Source organism: Castor canadensis, chromosome 10 (genome assembly GCF_047511655.1).
Source record: "Castor canadensis chromosome 10, mCasCan1.hap1v2, whole genome shotgun sequence".
NCBI classification, from domain to species: Eukaryota; Metazoa; Chordata; class Mammalia; order Rodentia; family Castoridae; genus Castor; species Castor canadensis.
The window spans coordinates 32,760,143-32,788,085 of NC_133395.1; positions in this window are offsets into that span (position 1 = coordinate 32,760,143).

Here is a 27,943-nt window from a genome sequence, read left to right on the forward strand (position 1 = left end):
AACCAGAAAGGGTCTCCCCAGAGCTACAGTTCAAAACTTCAAAGGGGTGAAATGTTTTAAATTGAAATAAAAGAGTCTTTGAACCTATTTTAATCTTGGTCACAGAAGCATTGGAGTAAATCATTTATGTCATATCTGGTAGTTGCAACAATTCAACTGTTTACAGATCTGTCAAATCAATAGACGAGAGACATCACAGGTAAGGGTTAATCAATAAATATATCATCTAGAGGTTGATCACAGCCAAGTGTCTGAAGGACTGAAACAACTGGCATTATCCTCCTTTCAGCAGGTGAACCCTGTAAGAGAGACAGTAGATAACTTTCAGTTGCTCTGCTGATTTCAGCAGCCTGCTGGGCTACCCAGGTGCCCAGGGAGTTGTGCTGTAGAAAGCCCTGAAGCTGCATCTGGATACCAAAGGCAAAGCAGCTGCAATGAGGTAGCAACAGCTATCAGGATATTTGTCATTCTAGATAAACAGGTAGAAAGTCTTAATTCCAATAATTATAAATAGTCCTCTAACTTAATGGATATCACTAGTCTAATTCTTTATCTCAGTTTGCTTTTCAGAGGCAGTAATCATTTTTTATACTTCTCTGCCCCTGTAGGTTGTCAAACATGATTTGTTCATAATTTATAGCCTTTTAAATGAACATATTATGGAAGAATAAAACATTTTAATTCAAAAATTTAGAGTAGCATTATAAACCAGTTAGAATGATAAGCAATTGAGGAAGTAAACTTCAAAAACATGATTGCTTTTTAGTTGTTGATCTGAAGACGTCTTAACTTTAGAAAAAACATTTTATTTCTTTAAAGAAACCAAGAATGTAATAATGAGTCCTTATAGCATGTGTCCTTGAGAAATAATCACTTGTTTGCAATAAAAGAACTGAGTCAGAATCTTACAAGAGTTAGGGTGATAAAAATTTTTCATAGTTACTTCTGCTACAACTGTTTGAATTTAATGAACAATCAAACTGTGAATAGATTTTGCTTTTATAAACTTCTTCAAAAGGTATTAGAATAACATTGGAAATCAGTAAACTATTAAAAATTCAGCATCTGAGCCTTAGGGGTTGCCAAGAACCAAAGTGTGTTCTAGGTTGTTGGCTGAAATCCTGGAGCAGCTGAAAGAGGACTAGGAAGAGCAGAAGCTGACATCTGATAAGAAGGTGTGAGAGTGACTAACGGAAGGAAGTACACACAGAACCTTTAACTTAGTTTCTCTTTCATGATGGTATCTCAAAAAGAGGGGGAAAGTCCTAGTAATATTTGAAGTGTTATTTTAAATGCAAATGGAGACACCTTAGGTTAGACATTTAGAACTTCCTAGGTCCTAATGTTTGTGATTTTTTGAGTACGTGGGTCACTGAACATTTATCAATAGACAAGATGCAATTGTCCAGTTTAAGTCTAAGGTGCCATCTGGATTTTGCTGGTCCTCATAGCAGGCCAGGCTGGCCCAATTATGTTAGTTCTTCAGCAGGCACTATTTGCAATAGGGACTATTAAAGGCTCAATTTGGATACAAATTTACAACCATTGTTTCCATAATGCTTCTTGGAGGGAGCTATGGAGAGCCCAGAATCATATAGGGTCATTCCTGGGCATTGCTTTAATAATAAGGAACTCTTGTGAATTATCATCCTCATCCAGATTCCTGGTTTCAACATGCACTTAAGTTTCTGTACCGTTACATATGAAATTTCCTCAACTAGAATCCCTTCCTTTTCTTTTCTTTTTCCTTTCTTTTATCATTTTTACATTTACTTACATGTGTATACATTGTTTGGGTCACCTCCCCCAATTTTGTTAAAAAGAAAACATAAGAGATAATAAGAAAGACACAGCATTTTTGCTGTTTTGAGATAAAGATAGCTATACAGAGAGATTCCTAGTGTTGCTTCCATGCACGTGTGTATTGCAACCCTCATGAGTTCATCTTTGCCAGACCCCTTCACTACTTCCTGGTCCCCTTCCCATAGTGGCCCCCGCCAGTTTAAGATTACTTTATTCGCTCCACTACAGTCAGCTCATTAACCACATTCAAGTTTTTGGTTTCCTTCCCTTTCCTTATTCCTCTGGTGCGTGTTCTTCCCTTAGTGTGTGACCCAGTGCAATAATATTACTGCATTTGTTTTCTTTGCGATAAAAATTCTATTAATCATTCAAAAGTAATGGCTCATATTTAAAGTCTAAATGACTTAGGGACCTTTCTCCTAATCTTGGTAGCTTCCTTAGCCTTCAAGTCACTGAGGGGTGGAGTTTCTCCTGCGTTATGTAAACTGTATGAACAGCAATCACATTTGCTTAAATTGGGCTCTGGTGCTTTGAAACTAATCTGCTTTAAAAGAGAAAAGCTAACAAGGATGGAGGTAAACAATAGAATACTTCAAAGCATATTTTCTAGGGGTAACATAAACCTACCATTTACATGAAGCTTTTCCCTCTGCAAACAAATTGTGGTTATCTGTGCTTCTCACTTTTCACCATCAGCTAAACTAGATGAAACCTCAAGGTAAAAACAGTCTGTTTTCAAATTCAGTTGTTTCATTGGGCAGGATCGCCTCATTCATAATGGCAAAGAGGACAAAAAGACATTTCAATGTTTTTCTGCACTAAGGCTATCACTCTTTTCCTATTAAAGCATCTTTGAAATGTAGGTCAAGATTGCTGCTTTACTTTGTAAGGCACGGCAGGCACACAGGGGTTACTTATGCTCTTGCCTTGATGACCTCAGGACATTGTTTAGAAAATCCCGTGTACCGTGCATTTCCTCTCTCGCAGCACTTTGGAAATGCAGCCACATGGAAATGGGAGGATAATGGCCCATCCTCTGTCTACAATTCTTAGGGAACAATTTTCAAAGAGGGATTTAATTAACAGAAAATATCAACTTGTTCCCACACAAAAATTTCATTAGAAAGAATATAACCATGGGCTGTCATTGGTATTATTTTCAGGCCACATGTAGACTTTGACAGCGGTCTGTTGATCTGCACTGTTGATGGTGCAGACTACACAAGTGGGGATTCTTCATTTTCAGACTTTCAACAGCTCCGTGATTTGCTCTCAAGTCATAAGAAGTTGTAGAAGAGCACTTTTGTTTCTTCCTGGAAAAATGAGTGTTCTCTGCTCTGAATTGTTTTTCTGAGCCCTTTTTTATTTTAATTTTCAGGACTATCATATTGGAAAGAATATTAGTTGGCCGTTTGTATATCACATTACTATTTTGCATGGCATATTCCCATATTTCACTCCCATAACATAGATGTGTGTCATTATTGGGCACCAGTCCAATTTGCTATGGAGCTCTACTGATTCTTCCAGTGGTCATGTCTCTGTTAGTACCTTTCCTCCTATTGGAGAACTTCTGGCTTGTTCTAACTCCTTGACAAGTGTTTAAAATCACCCAGTGCTGTTCATGACTCTGACTCTCTGTGTTGGAAATTAATAGTTAATTGTGTGACTCACATTTCTTTGAGTTTTATTTTTAATATCCAACGGTGGACAGAATATGAAATAAGTGTAGAGCTGCTGATGGTCATGCTCTGAAAGTATGGCCTAAGTTCTTCCAGAGAGTGAACTCTGCATGCAGAGAGAGCAGAGATAAACTATGGAAAAAGAGAGGCATCACCTATGGTTTGGTTACACGTGCCATTTATTTATTTACTTTTTATTTTTTAAATTTTCTAAATGTAAAGCTGGAGAGTTTATTGATAGAAAAGTGTAAAGCAGGAAGTAGGGCCCCCAGAATTGGGGGGGTCCCAAGAGAGAGTACCCCATATGTACCATTTAGTTACCCTTTATGGGCTCAACGTCTCACTGTAACTAAAGCAAGTTGACACAATACTGTTCCCAATTTCAACTTGAGAAATTGAAATCATGTAAACATGGGTGACCTTTCTGAGATGTTAAAATGTGTTGGTTTTTGCCCCTTTTAGAATTGTTTCTATTGAATTGCTCTTTCACATGTGCCATTAGCACAACCCAGCAAACTAAATGAAGTTATAAAAATAAAATGCTTGTGATCACAATTCTAACCATGCAGGGCTTCCTCCTGTAGCTAGGGGTAGGCTACCTAGAAGGTGTCTCCTCACAAATCAAGAAGAGGAAATGTATGTCAAGCTAGGGGAAAAACTTGGCTTCTCCTGAATAAAATGTGTTGAAAAACTACACATTTTAAAGCTGATTTTATTTCCTTCTTTGTTTGGCTAGTGGAATAAACAGATGAATTTTCAGTTTGCCTTTAGCAACTGTATAGAACTGTTTCAGCATGCATTCTCTACTGTCCATCTCACATCCAGTTTTATTCATTTTGAAGGCATTCATTTATTTTCTCATCAACTATTGATTTTAATTCTTTTGTATTATGCACATTTTGGTAAATAAATGTGCAATAATAAATGGAATAATAAATGAGTAAGTAATTGCAGTAAATAGCTTAGTTTGCTTTCTTTAAAATTTTCACTAAATATTGTCAAAGGCTCAAAGGCAGAAACTAGTGATAGCATTTGAAGTTACAGGTAAGGAAGACTGTAGGCAGCCTTTTCCTTCAAAGGGTTAGAAGAGCCTGGAATAATAGCCTATCTTTGGGAGCGATACATTGAGATTCTTAAATAATATACCTGCTTTACTTTCTGAATCAGAGTTGGGTGCTGCTGAGGTAAGAAAGAACTTTGAGCCCTCATAATCTACTGCTAATTAGTAGAAATGGTGACTAGAATAAACACTGATATGTTAAACAAACAGCCATCTCCTAACTGCTACAGGATCATGTTTTTCAGTGCAAGTCAGCAACGGGGGAACTTGTGTTTCTAACCTCCCTCCACTCATCTCCCATACATCAGTTTTTCTCCTTTGGCAGACCACGCCAACCAGTAGCTAGAATGCCAGAGGTGTATTACATCTCTGGATGCTTAAAGTCCTATAAAAGAGTTAGGTCAGTTCTGTTTATCTTTTATTTTCTTTCATTTCAGAGAGTACTTTTAATTGTCATATAATAATTGTACATATTTATGGAATAGCGTGTGATAACTGAATGCAATGCATAATGATCCTTCCTGTTCATCTTTTTCTGTTAGTTTCTATTGGTCACTGCCCACCCAAAGTACCTGCAACTCATGGATCACAAGCTGTGGATGATAGGGCCTGGGAACAGGTGGGTCACATCATAAGAGGCTAAGAATACAGAAGACATTTTGAAGATTAAACAGTTGAGAAAAAAGGCATATTTCATTTTCCTTCTTTCTTCCTTTAAATTATGATTTTTTTAAGTATAAGAATTTACTGTTTTATGAGGTTGCCTATATACTTTGTTTTCATAGATTCTCATTTCTTAAATATTTTATAATTATCATTTTAATTTCCACTTGTTTGTGGATCTTTAAATCTTTAGATATGTATTAAAATTACACATTTGCTGTTAATTTCTAGGTACAATTATACTGTAGTTAGAAAATGGTCTGAGATAATATATTTTTATAATTTAAAACAGTAGATTTTGGAAAAATAGTTTATACTTTATGCTTTATGATGTCTAATATACTAAGAATACTGCATTGAATTAATTTGTATTGTACTTTTGGTCATAACTTTTACAATCTTTTGGGGTTTGTTCCATATCTTTTTTTCTTTAGTGTTTATTAATTGCACGAAGGGATTTCATTGTGATACATCCATACATGAATATTATGCACTTTGATCAAATTCACCCTCATTATTACTCCCTTTTCTCCTTTTTTGCATAATTTTTATATTTTAAGTTTTTCCCCACTTAATGTGATATAGGCTCTAGCTTTATCACATACTACTTCAACCTTGTTATGTTGAGGTACATTCCTTCTATTTTTAGTTTCTTCAGGGATTTTTATCATGAAGAGATGTTAGAATTTGTCAAAGGATTTTTGTGCATCTATTGAGATAATCCTATGATTTTTGTCCTTTTTTGTGATATTTATGTTTATTGATTTGAATATTTTGAATCATCCTTCAATCCATGGAATTAAACCAACCTGATCACAGTATATGATCTTTTTAGTGTGTTGTTCAATTTGGTTTGTGAGTATTTTATTCAAAATGTTTGCATCTATTTCATCAAGCAAATTGGTCTGTCATTTTCTTTATTTGAGGTGTCCTTATCTGGTTTTGGTATATCAAGGTAATTAATAGTGACTTCATAGAATCAGTTTGGTAGCATTTTTTCCCTTTCTGTTTTACGGAATAGTTTGAGAAGCATTGGTGTGAATCCAACTGGTCCTGAACTTTTTGTTGTAGTTGAGAGACTTTTTTTTTTTAGCTTAAATTTCTTTGCTTGCTATGGATCTATATAGGTGGTTTATGTCCTTTCACTTTGGTTTTGGAAGATCATATGCAGCTAGAAATGTATCTACTTCTTGAATATTTTTCCAGTTTATTACAATAGATTTTGAAATATTCCCTAACTACTCTCTGAATTTCATTGGTATTTCTTGTGATACCTACTTTCTCATCTCTACTGTACTGAATTTGGGTATTCTCTCTCTTTTACAAGGTTATTTTTGCCAAAGGCTTTTCAATCTTATCTTTTCAAAGGACCAACTTTTTGTTTCATTGATTCTTTGCATTCTTCCTCCATTTTGTTAACTTCTGCCTTGATCTTTATCATTTCTTTCCATATACTGCTTTTGGGTTTGACTTCCTGTTTTTCTAAGAACTTGAGGTGCATCGTGGGAGGTTTTTATTTCTCCTTCAATCATGAAGGACAGCTTTGCTGGGTGCAATAATCTTAGCTAGCAGTTGTTTTCTTTCAGGGCTGCCAATACATCATTCCATGTCCTTCTTCCTTTTAAAGTTTACGTTGAGAAATCTGCTGTTACTCTGATGGGTTTATCTTTGTGGGTGACTTGGTACTTCTGTTTTACAGTTTTCAATATTCTTTCCTTGTTCTGTATGCCTGATATTTTAACTATAATATAACACAGGGAGGTTCTTTTCTTGTGTGTTTGGAGTTCTACAAGTCTCTTGAACCTGGATAGGTATCTCTTTCTCAAGATTTGGGAAGTTTCTTACTATTACTTTATTGAATATGTTTTATATGCCTTTAACTTGCACTTCATCTCCTTTGTCCAGGCCCATGGTTTGGTCTTTTAATAGTGTCCCAGAGGTCATACACCTTCCATTCATACTTTTTTTTACCTTTATCTGAACTTCCTAATACATATGACTTGTCTATGAGCCCTGATACTCTGTCTTCAATTTTGATCCAGTCCACTAAAGAGGCTTTCACCTGAGGTTTTGTTTGACTTGTGGAGCTTATCATTTCCAGAATTTCAGTTAGATTTTTTCCACAGAATTTCTATATCTTTATTGAAATTCTCTTTCATAGCCTGTACTGCATTCCTTATTTCATTCACTATTTATTTCTATTATTTTGGGATTTCTTCACATGATTATTGGTGTCTTCTTTAATTTAATTGATTATTCTTACAATTCTTCTGAGTTCTTTGCAACTTCAACAACTTCACTGTCATTATTGTCCGTTGGTATGGAGTTGTGAACATTTGACATTTGGAGGAGTCATGTTGCCTTTTTTCATATTTCTTTTTGCATTGAAACTTGTTCCAAATCATTAGTTAGATGTTTTAATTGTCTTTATTCTTTCTGTTGATGTATTATCAGTATTCAGACAGGACTGAGGTATATTGCTTACTGCTGGACTGGGACTATGACTTAGTGGGCACTGGACCTGATCTGTAGTATTGCTCATATTGAGGAAAATTAGCTGGATTCACATGTAGAAAGATCAGTTTTCTGTTTCTGGCTATGTTTACTATAGAAGCTTCTCTTCTTTGTGTACTGGGAGCTGTTGCGGGCTGCAGGTTACTTTATGGCCTGTAGGTTAAATAGATTACCACTTGCTCCACTAGCTCCCAGCTTGTGTCCCAGGGACAACAAGCATCCAAACCTAGGGATGTACCCTGAATGTAAGCAGAACTCTTAGTTCTGCATTGACAGGGGACACCTGGGAGATGGAGCCACTCTGCCTGATGGTCTTAGGGTTTTCAGACTCCACCAAAGATTTTACTTCCCTTAGGGAGGAGAAGGCTGTAGAAATCACATGATTTGGGGGTCCTGGGCTTTGGGGTCTCAGACTCACCTGACAGTCAACAACATACATAGTCAGGAGGCAGATGCTAGAATCCAAGTACCATAGCAGCCACAGGTTCTGCTATGTTTCTGCTGTGCCCCTCAGGTAATAATGGGACTCACCATCCATGCCCTTTACTGCCCAAGTTCCCTGATGCCCAGACTTCTCAGCATAATCACATCAGACTTTTTCCCTCTCCATGACTCTGTCTCATTGTTGTCACCTTCCTAGACTTGGGGCAGTGTTTCCAAATTCCCTGAGCTTGATTGTTCCCTATTTACAAGTCCCCAGAGTAGCTAAATATCAACAGACCCTCTCCCAAGATGGTGCTTTACTGTAGCTCTCCAAGATAAGCAGAGCAACAAAAAGACTTTACTCATTGAAGCTAGCCTGTCACACCAGAGCACCAGTTCAAGGCTTGTGGAAGTGTGGGCTTATCCTGAAGCTAGAATTGCTAGTGTGTCACCAGGGTTGTCTGAATTACCTCATTATTTGTTTTTAGCTTCTCTTTCCACAGGGAGCCAGGAATGGAGCTGGAAACTGTTTTCTGCTTTTCTCTTTTACCTTTCTGTTTATCTGTGCTTTTCAATTGTCCTGCCACCTCTTTCATGATTTCCAATGCAATTCTTCTCTTTCTCTATTCAGTAAATCAATAAAAGCAATTGTGAAACTTTTTAAGGAATGCTTTTGTCTTTGCTCATCAATTCATTTTCAGTCCCAAGGGCAATCTTGGCAAAAAAAGCAACTGTGCAATAACTATTAGTTACATGAATAAATAGATGAATAAATATCACTTGTCTTAAAATATAACCAAAAGGCACACTAACTGAAACATTGTGGTATTGATCTTACTGTTATACCTAAATTCTAGATACAGATGTTCAATAGGGTATGGAATAAATTCATTTAAATAGAATAGAATGGAATGGAATAAGAATTTCAACAAAGGACAAATTTCTATATATTACCATGGGAAGAGGCCTTTGAATTACTGATTGGTGACTAAGCTGTTAAAGAACGTTACATAGCATACCAAGGACATAGTACACTATCCAGCACAATAAGGACATTGTTGGTGACATATTAGACATTGTCCCATGCATTTTTCTAAGCTGGTACTAGAAACCACCTTATTAAATAGATATTATTTTCTCAATTATAGACAGGAGAAAAGAAGCTCAGAGAATTTACATTATGTAGCATGAATAAGCTTAGAGGTTTAATGGATAGTAGAAGGACTATAGTTAATGATGTTGTCTTAGAAGTTGAAAATTTAACAAAGAAAGTAGATTTTAGGTGGTGTCGCTATAGAAAAGACAGGTAACTAGAAAAAGTGCTGTCTATGTTACCTTGCTTTCCTATACTGATCATTTTACTACATATATCTGCATATGTATATCAAAACATTGTGTTGTATACCTCAAATATATATTATTACAAAAGAAAAGTGAAGAACATCTGCCTAGAGGCCAGGCAAGAGGAAGCCCGGATTTGTGTCAAGTGAAATGTGTATACCAACTCAGAAAGCAGATGGTTCTGGAACAATTGTGGAACACAACGTACCTGTGTAAGTGTCTGTATAGGCAGTTGCCTCAGTAGTTGTACTGCCTAAGTGTACCAAACATCAAATCTGCATAAAAAGCTTAATTTTACTACTTTTCTTCATTTAGTCTTGTGACTCCCCCCTCAACCAATCCTACCAATTCTATCACCTGGCAGTGGTAGGAAAATGATTTACTTCACTTTCTCAAATTATTTTTTAATTAATTTTAGCAGATTCAAAGACTGTTCTTAAAATCAACATAAGTTAGGGGCTTACAACTTGATTATGCTTCAAAATGGACTCCTCTCCCCCACTCTTACCTTAAGTTTTCTTCTTTCTCCATTTTCCTTCTAACATTGTCAGTATGAGATGTCTGATCATGGATTTGAAAGGAATCTTTTCTGTGGCAGAAGGGACATTTTTCCACATGAGCAGCATATCTGCATTTCTGGGAAGTGGACCATCTCATCACTGTAATTGCATATACTCCATGAATATATAGGCAGAAACACATCTGGGCATCCATAAATAGTCACTTAAGTTTTTGCTTTTTCCTCCAAGAAATTTTTCTCCTTATTAATAGCTATTTATTGGTATTTTTGCATAATGGTATGAATTGGAGCTACTAGATTTAGCTACTCTCGATTAAGTGAGGAAAAATTCTAGCCTTTATTTTCCTTCAGGGAAAGATAATCAGAAATTACAAACTGAAGCACCTTGAGAACTAATATTTTGCATCACAATCCAAGGCCACCAAGGATAGCTGCTTCAATTCTGAATAACATTTAAATCATAGAAAAGGATAAAAGGAAAAGTGAATAGAAGTTTCACAATAACAAGGCAAAGAGACAAGAAAGAGGAGAGCATCTGGAGGTACTCTCCATCAGAAGAAATCAGATAACTACTGGCATTCATCAGGCTCAATTTCTACAAACCAATCTGCATCTCGGTAATCAAGCATTTACTCAGCAACTCTACATGACTTGAGAAAATGAGCAAGAGCATATATACATTTAAAAACAATACAGATGCATATCTTTAATAGCGCTTGAAACCATAAATACATTCTCTAGTTTTCCTTAGGCAGTCTACAAAATACAATTTCAAGGGTTAAGAAATCTCCATTAACACTGAAGAAGGTTCCCCTTCCCCGTTTACTACATCTAGAAAATTGATCTATGAAAGTATAACCCTAATGTTTAAAATGGGAACTTGTTGGTAGAAGTATCTCATTAGTCTAAGGAATGCATATACCTGATACTAACATTTTCTATTACTAGAAGGGTCCAAAGGTGGGAGGAAAGAACAGAACAAAGAGCTCTTAGCAATAAATAGTAAGTTCAGGGGAGGAAATTTCATTTCCTTTAAAATTTTGTGAAGACCTGGACCTGTAATATATAATTTATCTCAGCTGTAAGGGAGGAAGATTTTAAGAGTGAAGACTGATTTTCTTTGCCTTTTGTTTTTCTTCTATTCCTCACTTCAGAATCCAGCAAAGCTATAAATCCAGCAACCAGAGAAAAAGTACATGTGCATATTCACTCAAAAGTAGGGGACAATTTCAGGCATTCAAAAACTCTGAAATCTGTCCAAGATGGCAGGTTAAGAACAACCAATCAAAGGGTTTGTTGGCATCATTAGAATAATGGAGTGTTTGTTTGAAGTCCTGAATGTGACAAATGCTTTTCATGTTAGTTGGGAGAGAAGGCATGAAAAAAGACCTGGAAATAAAATCTGTAATTGGTTGTATGGAGTGGGTTGGTTTGTTTGGAGTTAAATTTGCAAAGAAGAGAAAACTTAAAAGAATACTGTAACCAGTACCCTGAACCAGTGCAGTTTGTAGTATGCAATTCACCAAGCAAATTTATTTCCTCCTCTCAGTGGTACTTTAGGTTGCTCAGTGAGCTAGATTTTCACCTGTCCATGCACGAGAAAGGACAGTTACAGGACTTTGCACAATGTAACCTGAAGGCTAAAGATCCCCTGAAGTCCCAAACTTGTCTCGTTTCAGTAATTAGTTTCCAGTCTCATATATAGACATTAAGGCTTCCAACTTTTGCTGGAGTAGGAAAGGGGGACATAGGTTCCTTCCTGCTTTGATTCTCTTCCCAGATCAGTAACTATGATGTCTGATGACTCTGAAGCTGAATGTGGGGAGTAAGGAGAAGTAGAGCTATAGGAAAGTACTTGCTCTCATGAACTGCCTTCATTATAGGTCTCAGTTAGCAGTCAAATTACCTTTTCACTTATGGGTGGGATCCCTGTCTCTTCATTACTGGTGTTTTACTGGCAGTTTTCTTGGTATACATGAGGAGCACTGCTCTAGCACCTCATTGTCTCAGCTTCTGCAGTCCCTAGGATCCTTCAGCTCCCTCTTTTGAGGTCGGTACCTCACCCTGCCTCCACTATGGTGTGCTTCTTTCTAACCTGTGGCCCCTCTAGTGACCACAGAAATCAGGCATCTTTCCTTTGCTGTCATGCATTCTTTGTGTTCAGAGCAGCAGCCCCTTTTCTTACTTCTGCTGCTAGTAGAACTAGTGTCCTGCCTTCTGTCTTTCATGATTCTCAGGTAAGATTCAGACTCAGTAGAAATAATACCATGCATACTATCTGACCACAATGCAGTAAAAGTAGAACTCAACAACAAAAGTAAAGACAAAAAACATGCAAACAGCTGGAAACTAAATAACTCATTACTTAATGAAGAATGGATCATCGATGCAATAAAAGAGGAAATTAAAAAGTTCCTAGAAGTCAATGAAAATGAAAACACAACCTACCGGAACCTATGGGACACAGCTAAGGCAGTCTTGAGAGGAAAGTTTATAGCCATGAGTGCATATATTAAAAAGATTGAAAGATCCCAAATCAATGACCTAATGATACATCTCAAACTCCTAGAAAAACAAGAACAAGCAAATCCCAAAACAAATAGAAGGAGAGAAATAATAAAAATAAGAGCTGAAATCAACGAAATAGAAACCAAAAAAACCATACAAAGAACTAATGAAACAAAAAGTTGGTTCTTTGAAAAAATAAACAAGATCGATAGACCCCTGGCAAACCTGACTAAAATGAGGAGAGAAAAAACCCAAATTAGTAGAATCAGGAATGCAAAAGGGGAGATAACAACAAACACCATGGAAGTCCAGGAAATCATCAGAGACTACTTTGAGAACCTATATTCAAATAAATTTGAAAATCTAAAAGAAATGGACAGATTTCTAGATACATATGATCATCCAAAACTGAACCAAGAGGAAATTAATCACCTGAATAGACCTATAACACAAAATGAAATTGAAGCAGCAATCAAGAGTCTCCCCAAAAAGAAAAGTCCAGGACCTGATGGATTCTCTGCTGAATTCTATCAGACCTTTAAAGAAGAACTGATACCAACCCTCCTTAAACTGTTCCATGAAATAGAAAGGGAAGGAAAACTGCCAAACACATTTTATGAAGCCACTATTACACTTATCCCAAAACCAGGCAAAGACACCTCCAAAAAGGAGAACTATAGGCCAATCTCCTTAATGAACATTGATGCAAAAATCCTCAACAAAATAATGGCAAATCGAATTCAGCAACACATCAAAAAGATTATTCACCACGACCAGGTAGGCTTCATCCCAGGGATGCAGGGGTGGTTCAACATACGAAAATCAATAAACGTAATAAACCACATTAACAGAAGCAAAGACAAAAACCACTTGATCATCTCAATAGATGCAGAAAAAGCCTTTGATAAGATCCAACATCATTTCATGATAAAAGCTCTAAGAAAACTAGGAATAGAAGGAAAGTTCCTCAACATTATAAAAGCTATATATGACAAACCTACAGCCAGCATTATACTTAACGGAGAAAAATTAAAACCATTCCCTCTAAAATCAGGAACCAGACAAGGATGCCCACTATCTCCACTCCTATTCAACATAGTACTGGAATTCCTAGCCAGAGCAATTAGGCAAGAAGAAGGAATAAAAGGAATACAAATAGGTAAAGAAACTGTCAAAATATCCCTATTTGCAGACGACATGATCCTATACCTTAAAGACCCAAAAAACTCTACTCAGAAGCTTCTAGACATCATCAATAGCTATAGCAAGGTAGCAGGATATAAAATCAACATAGAAAAATCATTAGCATTTCTATACACTACCAATGAGCAAATGGAAAAAGAATGTATGAAAACAATTCCATTTACAATAGCCTCAAAAAAAATCAAATACCTAGGTGTAAACCTAACAAAAGATGTGAAAGACCTCTACAAGGAAAACTATACACTTCTGAAGATAGAGATTGAGGAAGACTATAGAAAGTGGAGAGATCTCCCATGCTCATGGATTGGTAGAATCAACATAGTAAAAATGTCCATACTCCCAAAAGTAATCTACATGTTTAATGCAATTCCCATCAAAATTCCAATGACATTCATCAAAGAGATTGAAAAATCTACTGTTAAATTTATATGGAAACACAAGAGGCCACGAATAGCCAAGGCAATACTCAGTCAAAAGAACAATGCAGGAGGTATCACAATACCTGACTTCAAACTATATTACAAAGCAATAATAATAAAAACAGCATGGTACTGGCACAACAACAGACATGAAGACCAGTGGAACAGAATAGAGGATCCAGATATGAAGCCACACAACTATAAGCAACTTATCTTTGACAAAGGAGCTAAAAATATACGATGGAGAAATAGCAGCCTCTTCAACAAAAACTGCTGGGAAAACTGGTTAGCAGTCTGCAAAAAACTGAAACTAGATCCATGTATATCACCCTATACCAAGATTAACTCAAAATGGATCAAGGATCTTAATATCAGACCCCAAACTCTTAAGTTGATACAAGAAAGAGTAGGAAATACTCTGGAGTTAGTAGGTATAGGTAAGAACTTTCTCAATGAAACCCCAGCAGCACAGCAACTAAGAGATAGCATAGATAAATGGGACCTCATAAAACTAAAAAGCTTCTGTTCATCAAAAGAAATGGTCTCTAAACTGAAGAGAACACCCACAGAGTGAGAGAAAATATTTGCCAATTATACATCAGACAAAGGACTGATAACCAGAATATACAGGGAACTTAAAAAACTAAATTCTCCCAAAACTAATGAACCAATAAAGAAATGGGCATGTGAACTAAACAGAACTTTCTCAAAAGAAGAAATTCAAATGGCCAGAAAACACATGAAAAAATGCTCACCATCTCTAGCAATAAAGGAAATGCAAATTAAAACCACACTAAGATTCCACCTCACCCCTGTTAGAATAGCCATCATCAGCAACACCACCAACAACAGGTGTTGGCGAGGATGTGGGGAAAAAGGAACCCTCTTACACTGTTGGTGGGAATGTAGACTAGTACAACCACTCTGGAAAAAAATTTGGAGGCTACTTAAAAAGCTGGACATCGATCTACCATTTGATCCAGCAATACCACTCTTGGGGATATACCCAAAAGACTGTTACTCCAGAGGCACCTGCACATCCATGTTTATTGCGGCACTATTCACAATAGCCAAGTTATGGAAACAGCCAAGATGCCCCACCACTGACGAATGGATTAAGAAAATGTGGTATCTATACACAATGGAATTTTATGCAGCCATGAAGAAGAACGAAATGTTATCATTCGCTGGTAAATGGATGGAATTGGAGAACATCATTCTGAGTGAGGTTAGCCTGGCTCAAAAGACCAAAAATCGTATGTTCTCCCTCATATGTGGACATTAGATCAAGGGCAAACACAACAAGGGGATTGGACTATGAGCACATGATAAAAGCGAGAGCACACAAGGGAGGGGTGAGGATAGGTAAGACACCTAAAAAACTAGCTAGCATTTGTTGCCCTTAATGCAGAGAAACTAAAGCAGATACCTTAAAGCAACTGAGGCCAATAGGAAAAGGGGACCAGGAACTAGAGAAAAGGTTAGATTAAAAAGAATTAACCTAGAAGGTAACACCCATGCACAGGAAATCAATGTGAGTCAATGCCCTGTATAGCTATCCTTATCTCAACCAGCAAAACCCCTTGTTCCTTCCTATTATTGCTTATACTCTCTCTACAACAAAATTAGAGATAAGGGCAAAATAGTTTCTGCTGGGTATTGAGGGGGGGAGCGGGAGGGGGTGGAGTGGGTGGTAAGGGAGGGGGTGGGGGCAGGGGGGAGAAATAAACTAAGCCTTGTATGCACATATGAATAATAAAAGAAAAATGAAAAAAAAAAAAAGATTCAGACTCAGATTATTTAAATCACAGATACCTTTGTATGGGGTCTGTTTGAAGTGCTCACATGATCCTGTAAAAATCAAGGAGACCTACAGCAGCTCACCAAGCTCCTCCTCCCAGGGGTGAGGAGTGACTCACTGTACACTAACAACTCAGTCTACAAGGTCTGTCTTCCACATTCTTTTGAGATCTTTTATATTCTCAATGTGAAGGAAGGGTTTAATATGACCTTCAGCATATAAATTTTCACAAGTGCTATTGGTTGAATTATCTCACAACCCATTTTAGAATCAGATATCTGCCATCTTAGAGAAAAAATTAGATAAAAACTTCAACTTCTCAGATAATAAAACCGTATATGTATAGTTTTATATGAATTAGAACATATGTGTATAATTTTAGGCAAAGAAGCTGTGAATCGGTATAAGGCTTTAGTTGAACAAATTTAACAGAAATGATTGTCACTTTTCCAAATACTTTATAAACTTACTTAATTTGAAAAGCAAACAACCGTATGTTACAAACACTATTGTTGGCATTCCTATTTTCAGATGGATAAACTGAGACCTAGAGAGGCCAAGTAACTTGTCGAAGGTCATCCATCCAGCTGGTGACAGAGCCAGGATTCAAGTTTAGGCAGTCTAGATCCAGTATGACTGGTCCTAGCCATTACACATATTTCTCTCAAAGTTAGTAGAAGCCCTAAGGAATTGAGGAAAGTATACTTCTTTTCAATCTGTAGTCCAGAGTCTATAATTTCACCAGGTTTTTGCTACTACTTCAAAATTCTTTGTTTTCCAGTAGCCTTGCCCTTCTCTCAATTGACAGATCAGATTGTCCCCAATGCTTGCTTAAAACCTTTCAGTGTCTTTAAGTTACCTACCCAAACCACATTTCTTAGTGATGCATGGAAGTCATTCACATTAGTTTCTTTTAACCTCCCAAATTTCATAAATATTCTTCATCATACAAACCTACATGCCTATGCCCCCAAAATCCAAATGCTATTAATTTTTCTGTACTATGCTAACTCAGTTGGAAATATCTCTCATGTATACCCCTATAGTTTTTAACTTACAAATGGGATTTTTCAGCAAAGCCATTCTTGATCCAACTGTCCATCCATCCATCCATCCCTTTCCTCCATTTGTTCAACTTTCCTTCTTCCTTTCATGCATTAATCACCTGGTCACTAAATGCCATACGTCTTAGATGGTCTTCTATGTGTTGAAATACAATGGTGACCAAAGCAGATACAAGGCTGAATTTTCCTTATGGTAGTTTTTTTCATTTCTGGAAATGCATACATTTCATTTCTTATTACAACTGTTTATAATAGTTGGTGTGTATCTGTCTTCTCCACTGTGAACTGATATCCACATAGGTCCTTCAAACAACATTGCCTCTATTTCCCCAGATAACTAGCAAAACTCTTCACATGTGTTTAGGAGTTAAATTCTGGACTGTTAAATTAATTAGTAAATCCATATGATTCTGAAAGGTGGATAAATAGGTAAATCTAAGAATGTTGTTACTTTTATATCATGGTTTACTGTAGTTAGAAGTTGGTAATAGCAGAACTAATAGGGCAGATGTTTCTGCATTCTGCGTCCAAGGACCAAAATGACTTTCGATGAGTTTTCTAACAACTGTGGAAATAAATGTGCTAGAGTTAGAAAAGATTTTGCATTGGTTTGGAAAGAATAAAAATGATACACTTTGAGGGCAAGAGGAATACAGACTTTCAATTTTAACTTGCTCTGCTATCCAGAAATTTGATTTGATCAAAATGAAAGCTTATTGGAAAAAAAGATATTTCAATAATTTTCAAGAATATATGCTTTCAAAATTTGCCTTTTATTTTTAGTTATTAATTGTTATTATTAATGATTATTATTTGGCAGTACTGATGTTTGAACTCAGGGTCATGTGCTTGCTAAGCAAGTGCTCTAACACTTGACCCTCACATCCAGCCCTTTTCCTTTGGGTTATTTTTCAGATACTATCTCACTTTTTGTCCAAAACTGATATCCTACAGTGATCCTTCTACATATGGCTCCTGTGTAACTGGGATTACAGATGTATACCACCCCACGTGGATGATTTGTTGAGATGGAGTCTTGCTAATATTTTACCCAGACTGGCTTCTCATCACTGTTCTGATCTCTAAATCTTAAGTAGCTGGAATTATAGGTATGAAGCAATGTGCTGGGCTTTTTTGCCTTTGAAAGCTATATTTTCTCCTTCTATTTGAGGGGACTGCAATAAAGTTTTGCTTTCTAGAGACAAAATAAGTATAACACCTTCCTATGACAAGAGACCCACGATCTTCTCCTGGACAATGTACTGAGTATTTAAATGAAAGGAAAGTCATTTTATTGAGGTGCTCAGAATTAAACCCAGGGCCTTGCACATGCTAAGCAATTAACTTTGCCAGTGAGCTACAGCCCTAGCCAGGAAAGCACATTTAAGAAGTTCCTGTTCTTAGTCAATGTGGTCTATGTTGACATGTGTGTTAAGTACTTGGATTGATTTTCAGCACATTTTCTGAAATCCATCTCTGCATTCCCAGAAAATTAACAAGTCAAAGAAGCAACCCATATTTTTGTTAGATCCTTTTATCCTTATCTAGAAGAATAAATAAAATAATGGCTTCTTTGATGTCACTGTATCAAGGATTAAACTTCTGCCTCATATCCCTTTCACATTGTGAAAGCAATGAGTCACCTGCCATTGACCTTCACATGTGTACTTATCTAAACCACACATCTGTTCTTTATTTTTCAATGAAGGGACCATATGCCCCTTGACTCACATATAAGAGCATAATGTTCTAAAACAAACACACCAAAGTTAATTTAGGGGATAAAATGAACTTTAAAGAGGATTCTTGTTTAATACTTGAGCTGTGAAAAACATCAAAATTTATTCCTAAAGGTAAGAATGACATTTCATTTCTTCTTCCTTACTACTCTGGTGAATAAAAAAGTTTAATTATGTAACTTTAAAGAGAGCTAAAGACCTACCTTAGTTAGTTAGGTGAGTTTTTAAGGAAAAGTTATATCAAAATGATGTTTTTGTCCAACTATACTGCAAATATTTCATACAATAAATCCTGAAACAAATGTTCAAACTGAAGTGTTTATATTTTTAGGCCAGTCAATTGCAGCCTTAGAAAAATATAATTTGCCAGTTTGAAACTTATATGTCAACAATGACAGTAGAGAAGACAGAACTTGAAACCAGGTCCTCTGCCAAATCAGATGCTTAATAACACAGTATGGCTTGGAAAATGCAAATGTAATGATTTAGGTTATATGAAGGAAGGTGCATGTTCTCAAGAAACACAAGGCATAATCTTTGAAATATATATATGTGTGTATATATATATATATATATATATATATATATGGAGAGAGAGAGAGAGATTATTTATCTATCAGCCTATCATCTATCTATCTATCATCTATCTATATTTTCTTAGAAATTCAAGCAGAATTCAATCAAACCACAGCAATAATAAAAGTCATAATATATAGTCATGCATCACGTGACTAACATGTCATGTTAAGGATCTGTTCTGAGAAATACATCATTAGGCAATTTCATCATGGAAATGTCAGAGTATGCATACACAAACCTATGTGATATAGACTACTACACACCTAGGCTATATGGTACATACATATGGCACAGTCAATAGAGCTTAGGGCTGTGATGAACAAAATAACACGTGATTACAGCAAGCATAAGAGAAAATGTAATCAAGAGATGCAGTAAACTTGAGATGTATGAGGCCACAGCAAACATAAGACAGCATACTATTTTAAATTAATGTAAGTAGAAGGGCTACACCAAAAAAAATAATAAGTATAGTAAATACATAATTCAGTTAATATAGTCATCTATTGTTATTATTGAGTATTATGTACTCTAATAGTAAATTATAAATGTTGTACTTTTTTTGTGACTAGAAGTGCAGTGGGTTTGTTTACATCAGCATTAGATCAACCATGGGAGTGAGGCATTGTACCACACAGAGTGATGGCTTCAATTTCACCAAGGAATGGGAATTTCTCAGCTTCATTATAATCTGATGGAGTAATCATTTTAGACATAGTCTGTCCTTGAGCAAAACATTCTTACTTGATGAATATCTACATCTCTTTAGAATTTAGAAAGTGCAAAAGAATTTTCATATAGATGTATTATATTTCAAACCCAAGAAATATAGATTATTTTTTATTGTTCATGGAAAACATACAAAACTCACAATATGTAGACAAGCAGATACGACAACTCAACTAGACAAAACAAGTAAAAACGACCCTACATGAAATATTGGAAAGTCCTTCAAATACAATCATTTGAAAATATCAAATTCATGACAAGCCATTCTCTAAAATAACTCAAAGTGGAAGTAAAGAAATGAAGTATATTTTGAAATTATTATCAATGAAAACACTATATACCAAAACTTGTAGAGCATTACTGTATCTTTTCAAATAAGTTTTGTTGCCTTCTGCTTGCATCATCATGCTAAGGAAGAATGAGTTAGAAAATAATATGAAGAGCTAATCTCATATCATGCATATCAAGTTGTCAACAGTGGTTACATTGAGAGGTATGGGTAAAATTATAGGAAGACTTTTTATTTTATAACTTCCATAATGTTTAAACCTAGTATAAAATTCATATTTTTTATCAGACAAAGTAATGAAAATATACAGAAACGATAAAGGAAATTATAAGGAAAATCACAAATTAGTAAAAAAAATAAAAGCAACAAATCAAGAACCAATGGGACATCTTAAATACACAAAAGGAACTATTAATCAATAAGACAGAAGAATACTCTTAAAGGAAAAAGAAGATCATAAATATACAAGACTTCTCAAAATTAAGCTTGACCAAATTTTAATAAACACTGGTAATAATAAGAGATATGACAATTAAAATATTAGCATACAAATTTAACTAACCAGTTTGCCAGTTTGTGTTTTTTAATATGCAGATAGTATGTTTTAGGGAATGCTTTTCTTATATTACTTTAGAATTTATATTTCAATAATCATTTTGATAATCAACTTAAAAATAAGAAATGTAAGATCTCATACTCTGTAAACCAACTTCTTCTAGGAGTTTCTTCAAAGGGAAAAAAATCAGAGATACAGAAAAGAAATATACATCAAAAGGATGATTACAACTTGAAAGTAGTGTATTTAACCCAAACATTCAACAATATTAAACCATTTTCTTAATTATAGCACATTAAAACCATGGTAACTCACTGCCATGTCCTTCCTCAGACCCCAAGTTTTCTTTTCTTCAACTTTTAGAGTGTTCTTATGCTATATACACATATATATATATATACACATATATATATATACACATATATATATATACATATATATATATATACACATATATATATATACATATATATATATATACACATATATATATATACATATATATATACACACATATATATATATATGTGTATATATATATATATTCTAGAATATATATATATATATATTCTAAGGTTTGGTATATGTATATGTACAAATAAGTATAGATGATACACACCCACATATGATGTCACCTAGGGTCTTTGGTTCTGCTTAGCAAGAGGAATAAGAAAAAGTATGTGTGTTACATCTTTGAAGAAGAAGTAGAATGAATTTTTAAAATATAAAAATGAGTTGGCTCATAGGATGGTAGTGGTGATGTATTTTGGAAGGAAGCAAATCTAGAGAGAACTCTATTTGTTCTTCTTCAACTTAACTTCCAGGGGCCATTTCTGGAGCTAATGATTTTTATCAAAAAATAATTTTTTACTTACCTAGAAAATTTTAACAGATCCAAGAAGAAATATGATTAATAAGAAGATATCTGTTATTTTTCTTTTTTCAAGTAGGAAATTAACAAAATTTGAAAAAACAGACAAAAGGAAAGAGAAATATATCAATAGGAGGTGATTATAGTAAGAAAGTAATAGGGAAAAGATGTATTAGCAGGTAGAAATTAAGGGTAGGGATATTTACTTTAATGGAAATAGGAGCCAGTGTTAGCAAAATTTTGAGATGAAGGGAATTTGTGAGGATAATATGAATTTCAAAGAGGAGCTGCAGAAGATGACAATGAGAAAGCAGGAAAGTGTTTTAAAAAGTAAGCTCCATAGATATGAACCTCCAAAACAGAGTTTTCTTGTTTCTTTTTAACTTTATTCTATCTAAAAATTTCCTACAACTATTGAAGGCGTACTTGAAAAGCTTCCATTCAGAATTTTACATACTATTTTACTCATTAATTTAAGAAAAGAGAAGATATACAGGACAGAAATGAAAAAAAAACATAATGATTAAGAAATTTTCTGAGGCTCTAAGGTGATAGATCATTTAAGAACAATAAAGAAATGAACAGCAGTAGAAAAAAAGGATTTTGCAAATACAAGTTGGAGCAATCCTAGTCATAGGTAAATGTGAGAGCAAAGTATTTCTGAGTGCTAAATCACCAGTGTAGTCCATCAATTGAAAGTAAGCATTTGTAGCCAAAAGATTCTGCAGATGTATAAATGTATAGTAGTTAGGACTAATGATGAAGTCTGTTTGAAACTGTATTATCCAGAATAGCTTTATTAATAATCACTCATTTATTAAGAAAATATACTATTGAAATTATCTTCAATGAACTTATAATGTTAAAAGTATTTTACCATATTCTAATTCATTCACCAAAATACTATACTTTGTGAAGTGAAATAATTTATATACTATTCTTTCTACAAGGTGTTTTTTGGCATTAATTTAGGCATCATGAATTACTTTCTGGAGGTAGGTGGGATATTTATTTAAAAATATGTCATAATCAGGTTAAACATGTTTGTCTATATCTAAGTAAAAATTAGGTCTACTAGAATGTTTAAAAATATTTAGATGAGAAGAAATAAAAGGAATACAAATAAGTAAAGAAACTGTCAAAATATCCCTATTTGCAGACGACATGATCCTATACCTTAAAGACCCAAAAAACTCTACTCAGAAGCTTCTAGACATCATCAATAGCTATAGCAAGGTAGCAGGATATAAAATCAACATAGAAAAATCATTAGCATTTCTATACACTAACAATGAGCAAACTGAAAAGGAATACATGAAAATAATTCCATTTACAATAGCCTCAAAAAAAAATCAAATACCTAGGTGTAAACCTAACAAAAGATGTGAAAGACCTCTACAAGGAAAACTATAAACTTCTGAAGAAAGAGATTGAGGAAGACTATAGAAAGTGGAGAGATCTCCCATGCTCATGGATTGGTGAATCAACATAGTAAAAATGTCGATACTCCCAAAAATAATCTACATGTTTAATGCAATTCCCATCAAAATTCCAATGACATTCATTAAAGAGATTGAAAAATCTACCGTGAAATTTATATGGAAACACAAGAGGCCACAAATAGCCAAGGCAATACTCAGTCAAAAGAACAATGCAGGAGGTATCACAATACCTGACTTCAAACTATATTACAAAGCAATAACAATAAAAACAGCATGGTACTGGCACAAAAATAGACATGAAGACCAGTGGAACAGAATAGAGGACCCAGATATGAAGCCACATAACTATAACCAACTTATCTTTGACAAAGGAGCTAAAAATATACGATGGAGAAATAGCAGCCTCTTCAACAAAAACTGCTGGGAAAACTGGTTAGCAGTCTGCAAAAAACTGAAACTAGATCCATGTATATCACCCTATACCAAGATTAACTCAAAATGGATCAAGGTTCTTAATATCAGACCACAAACTCTGAAGTTGATACAGGAAAGAGTAGGAACTACTCTGGACTTAGTAGGTATAGGTAAGAACTTTCTCAACGAAACCCCAGCAGCACAGCAACTAAGAGATAGCATAGATAAATGGGACCTCATAAAACTAAAAAGCTTCTGTTCATCAAAAGAAATGGTCTCTAAACTGAAGAGAACACCCACAGAGTGGGAGAAAATATTTGCCAGCTACACATCAGACAAAGGACTGATAACCAGAATATATAGGGAACTTAAAAAACTAAATTCTCCCAAAACTAATGAACCAATAAAGAAATGGGCAAGTGAACTAAACAGAACTTTCTCAAAAGAAGAAATTCAAATGAGCAAAAACACATGAAAAAATGCTCACCATCTCTAACAATAAAGGAAATGCAAATTAAAACCACACTAAGATTCCACCTCACCCCTGTTAGAATAGCCATCATCAGCAACACCACCAACAACAGGTGTTGGCGAGGATGCGGGAAAAAGGAACCCTCTTACACTGTTGGCAGGAATGTAAACTAGTACAACCACTCTGGAAAAAAATTTGGAGGCTACTTAAAAAGCTAGACATTGATCTACCATTTGATCCAGCAATACCACTCTTGGGGATATACCCAAAAAACTGTGACACAGGTTACTCCAGAGGCACCTGCACACCCATGTTTATTGCGGCACTATTCACAATAGCCAAGTTATGGAAACAGCCAAGATGCCCCACTACTGATGAATGGATCAAGAAAATGTGGTATCTATACACAATGGAATTTTATGCAGCCATGAAGAAGAACGAAATGCTATCATTCACTGGTAAATGGATGGAATTGGAGAACATCATTCTGAGTGAGGTTAGCCTGGCCCAAAAGACCAAAAATCGTTATGTTCTCCTTCATATGTGGACATTAGATCAAGGGCAAACACAACAATGGGATTGGACTTTGAGCACATAATAAAAGCGAGAGCACACAAGGGAGGGGTGAGGATAGGTAAGACACCTAAAAAATTAGCTAGCATTTGTTGCCCTTAACGCAGAGAAACTAAAGCAGATACCTTAAAAGCAACTGAGGCCAATAGGAAAAGGGGACCAGGAACTAGAGAAAAGGTTAGATCAAAAAGAATTAACCTAGAAGGTAACATACACGCATAGGAAATCAATGTGAGTCAATGCCCTGTATAGCTATCCTTATCTCAACCAGCAAAAACCCTTGTTCCTTCCTATTATTGCTTATACTCTCTCTACAACAAAATTAGAAATAAGGGCAAAATAGTTTCTGCTGGGTATTGAGGGGTCGGTGGGAGAGGGAGGGGGCGGAGTGTGTGGTAAGGGAGGGGTCGGGGCAGGAGGGAGAAATGACCCAAGCCTTGTATGCACATATGAATAATAAAAGAAAAAATGGTGGCATAAATGTTACAACAATGCCTAGAAAGGGGGCAACACTCAGTTTAAAGAACATCATAGACGGGATGAAAATCCTGACTTAAAGTGATTGAGCTAAAAGACATTATTTAATTTCTTTAAGCCTAAGTCACTAGCCCAGTTTTGGAATCCCTAATTGTAATTGAATCAGCAATGCTAAAATTTTTATGAATTTAGAACCTGAACAGTTTTCTTCACACAGTTTAGGAAAATTGTGCTATTCAGCCACCATATCTAATGTTATTTTTAATATTATTATTTTATTCCAGGAAACTTTTCTCAGGAAGACTTTATTTTTTTAATTCAAAAAACCTCCCTACTGCCAATAATAAGGCATGAACTTCAGTTTTCAATGGCTAGCATTGAAAACTTGCTTCAAAATCTCCACTTTGGTATGTCCACCAAACCTAAACTATTCTAGGATACCCATCCAATATGAATCAAGCTCCCACAGTGAAAGATACACTTTATACCACACTTTCAAACTTCATAAGTAATCCAATTTTACCCTACATGATCTAAGATGTTACTAAGATTCCAAGATGCTTTGTCATGTGTATGGTGGTGACACACCTATAATCTCAACCACTGAATTTAATTTATCTTGTCCAAGATGCTAAGTTGCATGGGTTGGCCATGGTTTTTAATGGCATTGGCTAGTTAAGTAATTAGACACACTCAAGCGAGTCTCTATACCTAAATACATTTCCTCTGGGATGCTTAAGGGATAGAGTCAGCTATTTCACATAGCTGGATACAGAAATTGTAGAATTTCTCTTCTTTGCTTTAATCTTGTCCTATTCTTAACTGTACTCCATGGCTATCAAGGTGACACAAGCAAGCTGTTGATAATTATGTTTTGATGTACACATATGCCCACACTGAATGTTAAACAGACATTCCCAGAGAAACACTAGGTCTGAGAAAGTAGTCCCCTCTGTATTTGACAAAATCATGTCCTTTCTAGGATGACACTTTAAAAACTTGACATTCACTCTCCCACCAGCTGGATGACTGAGCCTCAAAGCAAAAGCCTCATAGCAAAAACCTCACAGCCTCACTGAAAGTGTCCTGGAAAGCCTTTCTGTTTGCTTTGGACTTGGGAGACTGAAGTATAAGATGCAATTTCTACTCCAGAAATAAGCTAGAAATAAAGAACTGTTCATTTGTACATGGTTTTTGTTTCTGTAAGCTAAATGTATCTCTATTGTCCCTATAGCAAAGGCTCATCACACTGGAAGTAATACAATAGATTGAGGATAGCCTGGAATCCCAGAACTATTTTCCATTTACTCCAAGGAATACAGAATTCTCTTTATTTTATGTGCCACATGTTCTAAAAGGAATGCATTCTGTGTGCTCAGATGTTGAGGTAGTTTCAGCTCTGCCTTGAACAATGTGGGTCAGAAGCCGTAAGAGAGGTACCCCAAATGGCCTGAGAAAGTTATGTGCATTTATATCAGGTCCTTTGAGGGATCAGATCTGCTGAGTAAGTCCAACACTCAGGCAAGAGATTAAGAGGCAAGAATCACTGTTCCCCAAGTATGGAACTTTCAAAATAGGAAGGACATTCTTGACTATCAGCCAGTGAGCTTCTCACATCCCTCAGTGACCATTAAACCAGCATTTCACACCAAGGAGAACATTTAGGCAGATCATTCTCAATGCTGCCCAGTGGAAGTGCAGTGCTTAGATCTCCCACCAATTTCAATTATACCAGATAATCCTGCATGGAGCCTTGTTGCCTCATGAATGAGCTTTTATTGAATGAGAAAATAGTTTATCAAAGCCAGTGAGTTGGTGTGTAAGGCACTGAGTTGCAGATGTAGTCACTATTTCAGTCCTCGATTATGTGTCAGTCATTGTGCAAACACTTTTATATGTCATGTCTTAGTGAGTGCTCATATTTATTTTGCATTGAGGACACAAAAGCTCAAAATATAATCTAAAATTGATATTGAAATGCATGTTTTTGTTGGGATTTGAGTTCATGTCTCTATTTCAAGACTAGTATTCTTTTTATAAGCCATTTCTTAGTTTATTTGGGCTGCTATAGAAAATAAAATGCCATAACTGGGTAACATTAATAACTGCAATGCATTTCTTATAGCTCTGGAGGCCAAAAAGTCCCAAATCGAGGCACTACAGATTCAGAATGTGTGCAGGGTTCATTTTCTCATAGATGGCATCTCTTAGCCATATCCTCACAGAGTGGAAGGAGCAAGACAGCTATCTGGGATCACTTTTATAGGCACTAATTTCATCTATGTGGACTCCATCCTCATGGCCTGCTCATCTTCTAGCAGCTCCCACACCTAGTACCACTTTGGGGTGTAAGTTTCAATGTATGACTTTTGGAGAGGACACAAATATTCAGATCATAGCTAGTCACTTTTGAGAGCATGGCACCATTGAAAGAGATCATGACCAAAAAAGCAATTTTGAAAACAGAAGAATGTTACAGTTTACTTCAGAAATCTCTGGCCTTGTCAAGAACAAGAAAATAAGTGAAAATATTCTCTATGAACATTTTCCTCTGAAATGACTTACAACTTCTTTTGTGATCCCTTAAATCTTCTTTGTATTATATGTACATCTTTGAGTGTATTTTTTCCTCCCTTTTAAAACTTTAGCAGAGTCAAATTTGAACTTGTAGAAACTGCTTTTCAATTTGTGGCAATCCACAAATGTAGTCTTCTTAAATGCAAGAAACAGCCTGGGCTACAGCGTGGGTGGCTCTGAGGAGTCAGCCTCATGGGAGGACTGTTTCCACAGCCGTGCTGACA